Raw genomic sequence first — 17,770 nt, forward strand, 5'->3', positions numbered from 1 at the left:
CTCATCATTGATCTAACCATATCTAATAACGTTCTATTCCGTCTTTCTGAAACACCATTTTGTTGTGGCGTTCTAGGTGCAGTGATTTGGGATTGAATGCCATGCTCATGCATATGGTCCTCGAATTCAAAATCCAAGTACTCTCCTCCTCGACCAGATCAAAGTGCTTTTAGTGATTTACCTAATTGCTTTTCAGCCTCTGCTTGAAATTATTTGAACTTTCCAAAAGCTTCAGATTTTCTTTGCATCAAGTATAGGTAACCATATCTTGAATAATCGTCAATGAAAGTGACGAAATATTCATAACCTCCTCTTGCTTGTACATTAAGTGGACCGCAAACATCCGTATGTACTAGCTGAAGTGGTTCTGTGGCTCTTGAACCTTTAGCAGAGAAAGGTCTCTTGGTCATTTTTCCTTCTAGACAGGATTCACAAACAGGGAGAGATCCAATAGATAGTTCTCTTAAAGGACCATCCTTTACAAGCCTATTTATTCTGTCTAGACCAATTTGGCTCAATCTCAAGTGCCACAGATATGTTTCACTATTGGAATCAGTCTTTTGTCGTTTAATAGATCTAGGATTAGCTATTTTAAATAATTCAGAATTATAAAAAAAATGTCATTCATTATAAGTATGTAAATTTTGTTTATCCCAAAGCATTTGCATAACAAGTAAATAGATAATTTCTTTAAATAATAACTAATTTATTAATAAAAGAAATAAATGTTATGAAAAAAAAAATAGAAATAAGTTTCCAAACATTAATAATCAAAATTACTAATAATAAACTAAATTTCTAGACTGTAGTTTTCTTTGTTTAAAGAAATCTAAAATTTCTAAAACAAAATAAAGAAATTTAAATTGTTCAACTAAAAATAAAATTACTAAATAAAGTTACTCTCCAACTTCTCCATCACTTTACTATCTATTAAAATCCTCATTAGTCTCTTCCTCCTTTTTCAGGGTTCTGATTCTGTAAAGGAAAAACAAAAGAAAAATAGATTAGTGGCATATATTTTTGAATCTACTATCCAAAAATTTGAATATGATATTCATAGTATTTGAATCTATTATTCAAAGTTAAAAAATATATGTAAATCTTATTTACCTTTTTCATTTGATATAAACGATGACACTCAGCAAAGACTTCCTCTGTCATTGCTCGCCACATCTCATGTGCTGAGTCATAGTGTATATATTTTTCCTTTGTTTCGTCAAGCATGGTTGAAAGCATGCAATAATGTGCTAACCGATCGGATTTCATCCAATTTGCATATTTTTCTTCTGCTTCATAGCTAGTAGCCAAATGTGGTTCTGTTGGAGGTTTGTTACTACAAGAAAAAACAGTATTCATAACACTTAAAAACTGCTAACCGGGAGTATTGATAACGCTTCTGAAAACGCTAACGTAGCCCCTGTTATTAAAAGTCCTGTATTTTCTATAAAAGTATTCGAATGTTATGTTCGATGTTATCTTAAACTATTCAATAACACATTTTTAGTTGCTATAATATTCAAATAATAACATTTAGTTAGAGTATTTGGTTATAAATTTGAAGTTTAATCTTATACTTTATGCATAACACTTTCCAACTGTTATGAAAATTGTTATATTTGATCATTTTATAACGTTTTTAGTTCATTCTATTATATAAATCATAAATTTTTGTCCCAATTATAATATATTATACAAAACAACCATAATTATTGTAAATTCTCCTAGTAATAACATTTTGTTATTTTGTAGTATGCATTTTTAATTGTTGTAAAATGTTTTTATTATTGTATTTTGATTAAAAAAATCACAATTGATCACAAGTGTAATATTAAATAGGTCAAAAAATCTAAAATATTTAATATATATGATCAACCATGAGTATTTTTACATTTGAAGACGAACTACTTCAAACCATGACACTGTCCACTTCAAAAGTTCTTAGTTCTGACTTGAGTTTGAAAGAATACATAATAAAATTATATAGTCTTGCACATCTTTTGCTTCAAAAGTAAAAAAACAGAAACATAACAAGATACACAAAAATTAAACCATAAAGCTTGCTCCACCCTCCAATTCATCATCCATTCCATTGTGCACTTGTCTTTGTTGTGAGGTTGATTTGCTTAGCTACACAAGAGTTTACATAATTAATGCTTAAACTTAGAGTTAATAGTAAACTAAAAGAGTACAAAAAGAAAGAAAGTTAATAACCTCATTACGACTTTATAAGCCAGCCATGCAATTACACTAACTACAACACATAGACATGAAAGAAAGAAGATTTATGCTTGGTAAAATACTCATTAGAAAAGTTAGCTCAAACACTTTATGATTATGAAATGAAAATGCAAATGATACACCAACCAAACATATAAATATATATATATATACAATACAACAACTAATTTATAAAGAAAACCCAATAGCATAAACACATGAACTAGAATTAGATCAAATATAAAGTTCCAAATAACAAGAGTAATAAATTTGCCATTTTTATTGTAGATTTCACTACTGGACAATTAAAGGTTTCTCAAAATCCTGCAGACCTAGTTTCCATGAGCTAATCAACTAAATTAAAATGTCACAATAGAGTGAATGTATTTTTCTGTTGAGATTATATATGAAACACCACAAAGAGTACAAAGCATAAACTAAGCACAACGATAGAAGTCAAAGATAAATGTATTTCAAAGAATGAGACAAATTAAAAGCATTTAACAATATGGTATTTAAAAGAAAAGGAAAGAGACTTGACAAGATGCTCATCTTGATAAGCATAAATTCTTTACACATGGCTAAGAAACTAGAAGACATCATGTATTAAAATCAAAAATTGAGAACATGGAAGGATTCTAAGGCCTCAAACACATAATTCTTTTAAACCCATTTCAGAAAAAGAAAGCATCCAACAAAATGGTACAACATAAATTATTTCAAAATAGAAGGAGAGAATTTTCCTTATTTTTCAAAGGGGAAATAAGAAATATGCATAAGTGAAACCACTTCTTATCACAAGGGGTAAATAAAGTAGGGTTAGACTTCAAAGTCTCCTAAAAGAATATATATGTTATATGTGTTCTTCTATAGTTTTAGAGGAGAAAATAATAAACAAACAAAACCTAAAGTTAATAGAAACATCATCAATAATTCATATTAAAAATTGTATAAATCCCTAAAACAGAAACAATATATAATAATTATTTTAAAAATTAATCAAAGATGATGCCTAAGAATAAAAAATCGTCATTACCTTTTTAGATAAACTATTCTTATGTTAAAGGAAAATTTTTATTAAAATCATGTAATAAAACACAATATAATGGAATTGTGGATCTAGCTAGTCCTCCACTAAATAGTTACAGTAATAAAAATTAATCTCTGAAATCAGAATTTATTCAAAAAGAAAAAAATATCAAGTGGTCTAAAAATATAAAGAAAAAAACAGAAAGTGGCATACCTAAAAAAGATCAGCATGCCAAGCTTATGCCCATATTATCTGCAAAATGCAGTAAAAATGCATGATTCCCAATCATATCCATAATGCCAAACAAAGATTCATTGATGGTAATGGTATGATAAAAAAAAATAGGATCAAAACATATGCATCTTCACAAGATTTCCAGCATAAACTATTTTTTTTTTTTTATGATACTTGGTTTTAAATCAATGCAAGTCATAAATAGTAATCTCATATGAATGTATCTATATGAAGCAACAAAGTTTTTTTTTTATAAGAAAAGAAATATATTCCACCAAAATCAAACCACCTTACAAACTGACTGTTTCAGAAATAACAAAACAAATCAACAATACAGCATTTGAATATAGGCAACCAAACTCTTCTCTCCAGCCTTAAGCTTAGAACTCCTAATATCAAGTAATTTGGCTTTAATCCCCAAGAGAATCATATAGCTCAGTTTCAGAACAGAACAAGAATAAGCCTCAAATATACACCAGTTCCTGTTAGACCAAATATAGTACACTGTAAGGGGAAAATTAAGTTGAACACACTTTATCTACTATCTATTTATGGTTCCCCTAGCACAAGTATGAAGAATATTTGGTGTAAACTCTCAGTGCCCAAACACAGGTTTATTCTTTGGCAGGCTTATCACTAGAAGCTGCTTACCAGAGATCTATTGCATCACTGCAATATCCCTGTTATCTCTCAAAGTTGCCCGGTTTGTGAGACTGAAATGGAGAGCCATGCTCACCTATTTTTTGATTGTTTGTTTTTTAGGAAAGTGCTTCAGGCGGTTGATAATTGGCTGGGAAATCTAATATGGCCTAGGAATTTCCAGAATTGGTGTAGCTGGCTGGAAGAGCCTAGTAAAGATGACTTGTCTCGGGTAGTTGCAGCTTCATTGGCTGCTTCAGTTTACTTTATCTGGAAAAATAGAAACAAGTGCTGGTTGGAAAGCTGCTGTTTTTTTGTGGCCCATGTTGATGCTCTTATTAGGAATTCAGTTAAGGCTAGAGTTAATAATCTTAGCCGTAGGAGTAAAAATCTAACTTTGAGGGAGAAACTAATGATACATTTTTTCTCTAGACTGTAATTGAGGGGGAGTTTTCTGCTCCGACCTGTGTTTGTATTTGTTGGTTTTTCAATATAATTTTCCATTTATTGATAAAAATATATATATATATATATATACAGTACACTAAAGCAGCAAGAATAGTAGCACTAATCTTTTGCATAATGCCCTTAGGTTTTCCTTCCATCCATTTATGCCAATCTGAGTAAGAAGGAGGCCATATCAGATGCCCCAACCAGGTCTGGACTTGAACAAGCACCTGCTGAGAAAAAGGACACCTGAAGAACAAATGTTCATGCGATTCCTTGTCTAATTCACAAACAGGACAGAGGCAAGACTCAAGAGGGATATGGCATTTAATCAGGTTGTCTCGAGTGAGAAGGTGACCTAGAACCGCTTGCCAGAGTATAAACCTGTGCTTCGGAATAGAGAGCTTACACAAAACCACCTTGTCAAATTGAACCTTCTCTTTGTGAACCAGATGCATATAAAGGCTAGTAAGATTCAATTTATCTTTGAACACTGCAGCCTTTAAAACATCAGGAGAGAAATGATCCCTCAGCTTAATAAGATTCCTCCAGTACCAGCTCACATCAGATTGCAATTTATAAGACCATAAACTTTGCCCTTTGAGATAAATATTAGCTGCCCATTTGACCCAAAGAGAATCCTGTTTAGAAGACACAACCCAAATATACTTAGCCATCAGTATAATATTCCACTTATAACCTTCTTTAAACCCAATCCCACCCAAGCTTTTGGGTAAACACACATGATCCCAAGATGAAAGATGCACTTTGCTTCGGTTGCCTTTTGCTCCCCAGAGAAAATTCCTGCATAATCTGTCAATGTCCTGAATATCTCTTTGAGGGAGTAAAAAAAAATACTCATCCAATAGGTCTGAATACCCAACAAAACAGAATGTATGAGTTGAGATCTCCCTGCAAACGAGAGATGTCTACTAGACCACGAATGTAATCTGTTTTGGACTTTTTTAAGAATTAGACCACAGTCCTCAGCCCTCCATTTAGTTGGTCTAAGATATAGTCCTAGGTATTTCAGAGGTAAGGAACCTTCTTCAATCTTCAAGCTATCTAAGATTTTTCTCCTTTCATCCAAGTGAACTCCACCAAAATATATGTGAGACTTAGATAAGTTCACAACAAGACCAGAAATTTGACTGAACCTACGGAAACCATCAAACAATATCTGAACTGAAGTATAGGTTCCTTTGCAAAAGAGCATGAGGTCATCCGCAAAACAAATATTGACAAGCTTCATGTGTTTACAAAGAGGATGAAATCTGAACTCCTTTTGCTGGGTAGCTAGCATCAGTAACCGAGTAAGATACTCCATGATCAATACAAAGAGAAGAGGAGATATAGGGTCTCCTTGTTGCAAACCTTTCATTCCACTGAATGCTCCATGAATTTTTCCATTCAATAGTAAAGAGTAAGAAGCCCCTTTCAAACAGACCATGATCCAACTTATGAACCGACTAGGAAAACAATAGGCGTTAAGTAGATCTTCCAAGAAATACCAGTCAACTGAATCATACTCTTTGCTTAGATCTATCTTAACCAAACATCTATTTGATATATTCTTCCTAGAATAACCTTTGAGAAGATATTGAAGGATGAAAATATTGTGGGCCAACGATCTATGCTTAATAAAAGCACCCTGATTCCGATGGGTAAGATAGGGCAGAACAGTAGATAATCTCACACATAACATCTTCGATATACACTTGTATAAAGTATTACAACAAGCTATTGGTCTGTAATCTATTGCTGTAGAGGGAGAATCAGTTTTTGGAATAAGAGCAATAATTGATCTGTTAAGGGATTTTGGCAACCTCCATGAATCAAAAAATTCCAGAACAGCAGAGGCTACCTCGTCCCCCAAATCTTTCCACATATACTTGAAAAATCCCGAACCAAACCCATCCGGACCAGGACTCTTAACACAATGAATGCTAAACATGGCCTCTTTAACATCCTTCTTCGAAAATGGCCTAATCAAACTGAGTTGTTGATCTATACTTAAAATATTACCAACTTTAATACCCTCCAGCTGAATCCTAGCAGTAGCAGAACTAGGACTGCCCAGAAACCCTTCAAAATGGTTAACAAAATGCTTGATCACATCCTCATAGCAATCAACTATCTGTCCATGATCATCCACATAAGCAGTGATACGATTAGAAGCAAATCTCTGTTTTAAAGTTGCGTAAAAGAAAGCAGTGTTGTCATCTCCATATCTCAGCCAAGTAACTTTGCTCCATTGCCTAAGGAAGCTCTCATGCATTTTAGAACAGTGATTAAAATTTGTACAAGCATCTTGCTCTGCTCTCTGGATCTCTATAGACTGAGGCTGCTGTTGAAGCAAAAATTGAGCTTGCTGATATTTTTCCTTGGCTGCTAAATATTTTCCTGTTATATCCCCAATTTTCCTCCTATTAAACTGAACCAAAACTGACTTTAATTTGTTCAATTTCTGACTAATTCCCATCATATCAGAACAGACACCCTTAGTACACCAACTGTTCAGAACAGTCTCTCTAAAATCCTCATGATTTGTTCACATGTTGAAGAATTTAAATGGTTTCAGGCCTGAAATCTGACTAAGAACAGGTTTAATAACACAATAACAGTGGTCAGAAATAACATCCCAGTTAAAATGAGCCTCTGAGTTAGGGAATGCATCAGTCCAGGCTTCATTACTGAAAGATCTATCCAATTTGGAAAATATTCGAGACCCTTCCTTCTGTTTATTGGACCAAGTGTAATGAGCACCAATCCTACAGATTTAAGACATCAAACAGTTGGCTCTCCAATTACAAGCATCTTCCTTTTCCATGTCAGTTATAGATTGACCACCTATTCTATCATCAAAGTCAAAAATGGCATTAAAATCACTAGCAACTAGCCAAGGTTGGACTGGAAAACTCAGAGATTCTAAGGCCTACCAAAGTCTCTTCCTCTCCTCTATTTGGTTCCTACCATAAATTACTATCATGCAAAATTGCTTCAAGACTCCCATGATCTTCACAGTACAGTGAATGAACTGGTCTTCCACACCAAGAACTGATATTTTAAAAAGATCCTCTTTCCAAACTAGCAGAATTCTCCCCTCAACAATCAGGACAGAGTAATATTTCCAATCCCTGAAAACAGAAGTCATCATATCCTCTATTTTAGAACCCCTAAGTTTTGACTCAAGAAACACCCCCAACCCAATTTTATTGGACCTATAGAAATCATAAAGGGATTTATGTTTATTCCTACTATTCAGTCCTCTAACATTCCAACAGAGCAGATTTCCTCCTTCCATTAGAAGCTTTTTTAGTGATTTTACCTTGTTTTAGACCCTCCAATTGTCCATCTTGTAATACACCATATTGATTATTCTTACTAGGTTGGGATACCTCATTAACATGCTTAGCTCCACTCACTCTTTTGGGAGTAGTCCATATCTGGTCCTGAACTTCTGTAGGAATACTTTTATCCTTCTCAGCATCAACTGAAGTTACCTTAGACAACTCAGGTTCTACTGAAATCGAGTCCAATATATCTGGAACTAGATCAGACTCAACCTTCCTGTTTCCATCTACCTTCTCACTTGCCTCGCCCTGTTCCTTCTTAGGTTGCCACACTAAGTTATGTTCCCTTCTACAACTAGATGCAGCTTACCCAAGACTTTTACAAACCGAACACTTAGTAGGCAACCATTCATACTCAATAAGCTGCTCAATCAGTTGACCACGTTCATTCACAAAGCTGATACTATGGGGAAGCTTATCAGAGATTTCCACATCCACTAGAACTCTAGCAAACTTCACCATTGATCTATCTTTAGTTATTTTATCAATCATCATGGGTCGGCCAATGGTGCTCACAAGAGCACTCAGACATTTTGTTCCCCAATATTGAAGACCCAAGTCATGTAATCTAACCCAAACTGGAACCGATTTCACTAACCTTAATGTATCAATATCTATCGACCATGGCCTTAGAATAACTGGTTTCCTATCAAAATGAATCACTCCCGATTCTAGAACCAAATCCCTAGTCGAAATATCCCTAAATTTAACAATCGTAAACCCTGCATTCATCCTAGCCACCCTTTCAATGCCAAGTTTTCCCCATATTCGACGAATGAAACCTTCGAACACTGCAATCGGTGGGTTAGCTCCAAGAACAATGCAGACTATAGCTGTATTCCAAAAGGATGCCTGCTCTTCAATTTCCTCCAGATCCAATTGAGCTATCAGCTTCCCATCCCTGAGCATAGGTTCGTCATAGGACAATTTCACTCCATTTTGCTGCGAGAAGTTATCCTGAAATTGAGACCACTTATCCTTGGCCAGATCTTGGAACGTTAGGTTGTCTCCAAACTTCACCGTATTGGACTCATCCAAGCTGAACCTCTCAGCATCTTTTCCATCATTAGCAGAATCTAACCCATCTTCTTCGACAGTCTCAGTGAAATCGGCCACAGTATCTGCAAAGATTTCTTCTACCGCTTGCTCAACATTCAGACTCTTAGATGTCACCTCTTCAATATGCAATCCCTTCGTTGAATCAATCCCAACCTCTGAAGATGAAGAAACTGGCTTCTGAATTTCCTTCTTACGTCTCGCCATGGAGAGGAAGAAAGCAGCTCTCACGCCAACTTCAATTTTTTTGTTTGAAGCAACAAAGTTCATCATAAATTAAGTACACAAAAAAACTGCAAAAAACTACTTACAATTTTCCATGTCTAATTCATGACTTTATTTCATCAAAAAGTAAGTTATTTATGAATTCATCAATAAAAATATCAATACTATACCAAAATTTGAAATTTTATTATGCTCACCCTTGTGCGATTAAACTCTATTTCTCAGTAATAATGACTATTTGTCACCTACACTAATGAAATGTCAAACTAGCCAAACTACTCTTCTTTTTTTTCAATGTATAATATACTCAAAATGCTTCCCTTACCCTAATTTGTACATTACTCTCACATATTATACCAACCTCAAAATCGGTAAAAACAGGAGAAATCATATCAATTTGTTACAAAGGCAATCATTAACAAATATGATTCAATATGTTTCATTAATAAATGAAAATGTCAATATCAAGAGAAAGGCAATAATATTAAGTGAATTGATCTATAGAAAAAATGAATAAAACATATTACCTACAAAATAGCCCCGTCCAAATCGAAGTCGAGCCCATCTTCCCTGAAAGCTTCGCCAACATTTCCCACTTCCTGTTTCCGTAACCACTAGAGAACTGTAACAGATAGAGAGAAAGAGAGAGACGAGAGGTATCAGTGAGATGGGGAGAGAGAGATACATGAGAGGGAGAGATAGAGATAGAGATGAGAGGGAGTGAGTGAGTGTGGAATTTTCATCCCAAGTTACAATTATTTTGTATTGCTGGACTAGGTATGGTAACAAGCAAATCATAGAGAAGCATGCATTTTTATATGAGTATAGTATATAATTTTATTGAAAGAACTGTAATAATAAAAAACATTAGACCAAAAATCTGAAATTAGGCCCAAATAAACATTCCCACTATATCCAAATGTTAATGAAAACTTCTATCCACAACCCAAGTTGTTAGATAAAACTCCAAAATAAATGAGATAAAATATAATTAAGTGTGAATACCTATTGCTGATTTTTTTCCTTTCTGTTTTATGTGCATCTTGTTGTTTTATATGCTTTGTTTTCTATTTCGATTGTTGCTCTTTCCAACTTCTTAGAAAGACCTTAAGGTATTAGTTAATTAATAAATAAAGAAACCCATGTAAGAAAGTTCAAATACCTTGAACCTGAATGTTAATCAAAGAAACTTCCAACTGTCAATGTTGCTTCATGCATTTTAATTTCTCATTAAGACCTGGCTAAAAGCAATCAATACAAAATATAGTATTGTATTTCAGGCAAAAAGATAACTAATAAAATAGAAGAACAAATTTACTAAACATGCAAAATTTAAATGTCTTTTCACTTCTGTGATCAAGAACCTAAAACATGCAAATGAAATACAATTGCAAAAAAAAGATATGCAAATAATAATAGTTTAACTTTAAGAGAGTAGAGCTTCAGTTAGCACTTATAACAAAAGCTTAATAAAATCAGATAATACAACATGCATAAATCAAATCTAGACAATCCTAACTTCATACAAAAAAAATACAGCAAAAAGGACTAAAGGAGAGGTAACTACAAAAATACCAACACAAGCAATTCTAACCATTGTAGAGACTGACTACAATTAGTTATAGGAAGAGTCTATATTAACAGTAATACTAACAGAACTAAAGACACTAACAAATACAAATAGTAAGGTATTGACTAAGTGTTGTCGTCAAGAGAATACTCAATAGTTATATGGTTAATTAATTTATTTTTAAATCACTCCTAATTTACCTAAAAGTTCCATTTACTTTGGGTGAATTAATTCCAATGAGTCAAGAATCTCAATCTATCCAGTAGTTTGAATAAGTATATACCTTACTTAACCCTTCATATTAGTCGTGCATGGAGGCATTCAAACTAAGGAAAATCAACTAAACAAATAGCTACTATGCACAGAAATGAAATAAGAAAGGGAGCCCTTCAAACATGTTCTTCAACACTCACAAGAACCAACATAATCACAACCAAATAGAAATACAAAATGAAAAGGGGACTCTTATTTATAGACCTCCAACCAAATAGAAATAAGATAAGCATATGCTGAAAAAATTCTAAGGCAGTATCCAAATATATTCATCAAAATAAGAAAACATAAAAATACAAAGTCTATCATAGAAGAAATAAGACCAACAAGCCAAAAATTCCACAAAAGATAATGACAAACAGAACATGACAAATTTCCCATAGGCCCAAACAACCAAACTCTAAGGCACACTGAGGATTAACTACTCCAAATCCATGATTTAAAACACTTAGATTTAACACAAAAGAAGTAGCATGAAAGCAGAAATGAAAAATAACAGAGAAATTAAGAGAAGAAACACAACTAAAATTACTTGGTTCCAGTCACACAAAGCAATAGTACATACTCAAAAATTACAAATCGAAGATTGAGTTTTTCAACACCTTTCTCTCTGACAAAACTAGTTCTCACAAACACAAGCTTTGAGAAAACTACGCTCAATCTAAAAAATGAGAGACAAACGAGCCTATACATATGAAAGTCAGGATTTTAGAAATAATTCTAACACAAGCACACACATATATATATATACTGATAATATTCAAAATGTTTTCTTGATATTGAAATCTGAAGAAAAAAAAAAAAAAAAACACGAACTATACCTCTCACAGAGATAAACAGAGGTCTTCTGTTCTTGCTCATATCCAGCAGGAGAGATAAATAGAGGGGGAGGGACGAGAGACCCAACGACTTCAACACGGGTGTGGTCATGGTGTGCTTCAGCTGCATGAGGGAGGCTTCAGCAGGGGTGTGGTCGTGGTTTGCTTCAACGGTTTGCTTTTGGTCCGTAAATGGCAACATGAACACAATCAATATTAAAATAAACTGCAAAAAAAAAAAAAAACCATAAAAGAGCATGATCGAGTGTTATATATATAATGGCAAGAAAAAACTATAAAAATTTGAGAAAATTCGGACCATTAAATGTTTGAGGTTTAGGATTTTAAACTTTCAAATCCATAAATCAACACCAAAAAAAAAAATCAAAATTGACAGGCTCAGTTACCTTAGTTTACATATAAATCATACTTCATATATCATCAATTAAAAAAATGGGTTAAAGTTACCTTACTTCACATAATGGACAGACTCGGTTGCCCATCGCCCATGGAGGAAAGGCCTCTGGTACGCGCTAGGGAGAAGAAAGGGTCAAAGCACTTTGGGGAGCATCTGCTTCGCCCCTTATTGCATCTTTTCATCATCGTCCCAAAGCCCTTTCCTAGGACCTTTCATCATTGATCTTTAGCACCCACATCTGAAAGAGAATGAGAGAAAGAGGTCGGTGAACGATGGTTCCAAACCAGAGAGAGCGAAAGAGAGAGTCACTATGAGTGGGATGAACGAGATATTGAGAGAAGGCAAGAGATTGGAGTGTGTGTGGCTATTTTTAGAGGGAGAGAAAAAGAGACAGAGAGGGGAATGCGGTTAGGGTTGTTCTGTGAAGAAGAAGATACAAGAGAGAGAGATACTTTAGGGCTAATAGAATATTAGAGGGGGAAATGGAAAAGCTAGTGGCGGGCTTTAAAATTTACTGTACCAAGAGCGCGTCTAATTTTTCATATTTAACCATAGCGTTTTTTGAAAATTGTGATTTTTAGGTGTCATATTATGCTAAAATTCTTGTAGATACAGACAGTTGACATCATCTTTTTATAAGAAAAAATGGTCAACATGCCTCGAAACTAGTGTTGCATATTTTTAGGTTCAAAAACCAAGGATTTGAGAAATGCATCGGTGTGTAATTCACCAATAGAAATTTTCTGAATAAAAAATACAAATATTATTATATTTAGAAAAATAAATATCAAAGTTTCGGAAATTAAATGTGATGCATGAGCATAATTAATACACATAAAATAAATTTTAATTTCCACTATAAAACTTTCTAACAATTAAAGTGTCGCCTTAGGGTCGGTCAAATTAATCTTAGAGAATTTATAAGACATTCTTATCTTTATTGTTTAAAACTTAAAATAACTCATTATTTTCTCTTTTAAACATTAAAGTACCACTTAGTTTGGTCAAGTTATGATTATCCACTGCAAAAGTTTAATCATAACTTTGTGAGTGTAACCCATTATTTCAGAGTTCATGACTTAACTTAGGACATGCCGCATTGGGGTCGGCCAAACCTAAAATATATCATTAGTTCCTATCTTTGTGAGAAATATAACATTGCTATTGACATGTCTAGACACCTTCCTTAGGGGGACGGAAACAAAGTCGCCGCGAGGCGCTATTCATATCTCACGATGTTATATTAATAATGGAGACCATAGGTTATGTTAAGTTATCAACCCTCTCTCACTCACTATTTTGAAATAAGTGTTTTTAACCTAATTAATTCCAAATTAATTATAGATTCTTTAAACTTTATGAACATAATTAAAATTGGTAAGAAAGCATGTTTCTAGGTCCACAACCAATTTTAAATTACCAATTATATTCATCTAAACTTTACTAAAATTTTTTTTTAAATAAAGTCGGTTTAAAGAAATTAAGTCATAAAGACTTAAAAAAACGGTGGGATATTTTACCAAGTTTTCAAAGAATAAAACTAAGTAATTTATATGCAATTGGTTTCACAAAACAAATCATATAAACATATAGGAAAATCCTAATAATCATGTTTCTACCAATGAAATGCATGATAATCACTGTGTGGGTTTTTTTATGTATGGCACAAATTACATGAACATATTATCAATCACATGAAAAAAATTATTTAAATAAATAAACAATAAATGTTGAACCGGGTGCTTTTGGGTATTTGTAATTTTACAACATCTTTATAAAATCAAAATAAAATAGAAACCGCATTGATCTCCATCAGGCTTCTTCACTTTACTTTCGGTAAGATATGTGTCGTTGGTCCAGAATAATAATAAGAAAATAATTTTCTAATTATCTTGATTAATTAAAAAAAAACTTTTAAATAATCATCATTTTATTTTCCTTCTAATTAAAACAACTTTTAATTAAAAAAATTAATTAAAATCTGTTATTTTGAAGAAAAAAAATTAAATAAGATATTCAAAAAAGTTTGTTAGGATAACAAAAATATCTCATTATTTAAATATTAAATTTCTAACAAATAGGATATTTAACATTTTAAAATTTAAAAAAAATAACAGATTAATTTCAGAAAAAAAAAATCTAGACCAGTTAGGCGGGGACACGTGGCACTAAAATGTGCTGTCGAGCCCACTGTACGGATCCATACGAACATCCGTACGGCATCCCCGGCAGCGACTCAGAGGATGGCCTCGGAGGAACAGTGGCTGAATTCTGAATCTCGGGCTCTGTTTTGACTTTGTGTGATCGAAATTACAATTTTATGATTTCAAAAACCAAATAAAATTACATAAACCCTGTGCCCCTTAATAGCTTACACAATGATCTAATCATAAACAAATTCTAACCCAAAAATACCATACAATTAACGATTCAACATTCTCACGCATTCAATCATATTAAGTCATCCATTCATTCATCATAAATAAATAAATGCATAAAACTAAACCCACACAAATTCAATATATATATGTGTGAACCTGGCTCTGATACCATTTGTTGGTTTTTATAGATCAAATCAGAGACTATACGCAGTGGAACTACAATTAAAATTGTTAATTTAACCCCACAAGATTTCTAGATCTACTTCTTCACATACATATATATTTATATTGAATCAAAGAGATGGATAGAAAAATTACCTCAAGTCCGTCCTTGCCGCTATCTTTTTGTACCGAAAAATCCTTGAGATCTCACACCAAGATCTTCCAAAATATTCTCAACACACAAAAAACGAGTGTGGGCTCATTATACAAAACAATAGGCAAAATCTATTTATCAGATGTTCTCAACACATGAAATATGATAAAGTTTAGACCTAAATTTTTGAAGAACAGTGACCTATGCTTGTAGCATTGTTTTATTTCTCTTAGGAAGATTTCACGATATATTTTCTATCTCTGAAAAGTATCGCTCTGAAAAATTGATCCCCTTTAACATATCCAATATATATTAAATAAATGATATTAGTTATTTTAAACAATGTAAAAATAACTAATCAGTTATCATATTTTTGTTTAAATAATAATATTTTAATCATATTAAAATATTTCATTATTTATTTAATATTTAAATAACTAAAATTGCTGAACTAAGATTCCTCTAGAATCTTCTTGTGCGTGTAGCACAGTGTCTGTGCACTGTGCTACATGCCCAACCCATGCCAAGGAGGGCATGTGATTTTCCCAATTTTAATCATTATTTAAATACCAAAAATCCCAAAAATAAATTAATTCAAAATTAATTATATTTTGTTAAATCAAATAATTAATTCATTATCAATTAATTAATTACACATAATCATACAATAATTATGTTTAGTTCATAGAAAAATATTTTACTTATCAAATAAGTCATTTTGCCCATTTTTGTATTTATCTTTGTCAGTGTTTGTTTGAGCCATTTCGGGGACCATGGACCTATAACATTAAGCTCCAATAAATTAAAACTAAATAATTAAACTCTTTAATCATAATAGTTAATTTATTAATTCTGATACTTCTCGACTATAAATTCATAATTGAACTCTTTATGTTATAGATATATTTTTATAGAAATCTTATTTTAAGTTGTCCATTGATATAACCATCTTACAATAGTTCAACCCTCTAATTAATTAATTCATAAATTAGAATGGAAGAATTACCATTTTACCCTTCTAATTTACTTCTTATTCCTTAAGTACCATTAATTCACTAGTGAATAATTAATCTATAATCTAATTATAGATTTGAGCTCAAAATCATTCAGTTCTAGAATTAACCCTTAAGGGAACCAATATACGATCCGTTAGGAAATATTAGATTTCGTATTGTTGATACATGTTCCCAGCCATCCATGATATTAAATCTCCAAAACAAAAGTCATTAGCCTCAATCTATGAAGAGACCTTAACGAATGAATCAAAAGATTTAATAAACATAAATAGGAGTTCATGAACACTCAAGATTTAGGTTGATCTATAAATGATCATCAGTTGTGATATGAATTACAAATCTTTATTATTAAATGGTTTTTGGATAAAGACTTTTATTCATATCGGTCCTTGTCATATATAATCTTATTATATAAAGCACATTTACCGAGATGTCTTACCACATCAATAATCATAATCTAGATTATTTGTATCAACATGATACTCAGTAAACCGTACTTACAACCCTAATTAAAGAATTCCATAACTTCAATTTGTTGTTGACTATTTTTATTCATTCATGTGATCTTAATTCTCTCGTACTAATACAAGATCACATTCTCAATGATGAATATGGAATTTTTCTAATATTTACAAAAAATTATTCAAACAATAATTTAATAATCTGAATATAACAATAATAGACCATTGTATTTATTTATTCATTGAAATAATAAATGTCTTTTACATGCTTTTAGGACATACTCCTAACACTTTTCTCATTGCCCATTTGGATTTCATGGTAGCACAAGTATCATACCACCATCCATTTACCTTTCCATGTATGGCATTAATCTCACTTAGTGTTGCCACTAACTCTTCTTCGCTTGAATTAACCTTTGCCTCTTTATTATGGTTCCTATTGAACCTACAATCCCTTGAAAAATGGCCATTATTGGCACACACAAAGAAAGGTCCTTTGGAACTCTTGAATTGGCCTTCATTCTTCTTAGGCCCCAAGGGTTTGTAAGTCTTTCCTTTATTCTTTCCAATTCTTTCGTCTTTGTTGATGTTGGGAGGATTAGCCACCATATTGGCTTTAGAAGTTTCTCCGTTAGACTCTCCCACGTTCTTATCTCTATAATGGGATTCTTCTTCAATCCTCAAGTGCTTGAGAAGTTCCTCCAAGGAAATCTCCTCATTCTTATGGAGGATTTTCTTTCCATAGCTCCCCCAAGATGGAGGCAACTTGGCTCTATCGCACCAACAAAGAATTCTTCCAGCAGTAGAATATTTACGATAGATAGCTTATTTATAATAATTTGTAATTCATGAATTTGTGGTAGAAGGGGTTTCATATCATAAAACTTAAATTCCATATATTGAGTAATAAGGAATTTTTTTGTACCTTCTTCTTCTTCCACTTTGTACTTATTCTACAATGCTTTCCAAATCTCCTTAACGGTCTTTGTATCGGTGTAGAGATCATACAACCGGTCTAATAGAGCATTGAGAATGTGATCCCTACATATAAGTTCATCTTCTCCGTGTTTCTTCCTTTCTTTGATGAATTCTTGATTGTCATCTTCCTTAGCGGGTTCTATGGCCTTTCAATCCTTGTCCAAGACATAGAACACCTTGAGAGTGGTTAGCAAAAACCTAATATTCTCTTGCCAATGAACAAAGTTTGTTCCATCAAATCTATCTAATCTAACAAAGTCTTCTTTCATGAATATCAAAGCTGAAATCGAAGATGATTCTTCCATGATGATGTATATCACATAATTGAGAATTTGAAC

Source organism: Humulus lupulus, chromosome 9, assembly GCF_963169125.1.
Source record: "Humulus lupulus chromosome 9, drHumLupu1.1, whole genome shotgun sequence".
Taxonomy (NCBI): domain Eukaryota; kingdom Viridiplantae; phylum Streptophyta; class Magnoliopsida; order Rosales; family Cannabaceae; genus Humulus; species Humulus lupulus.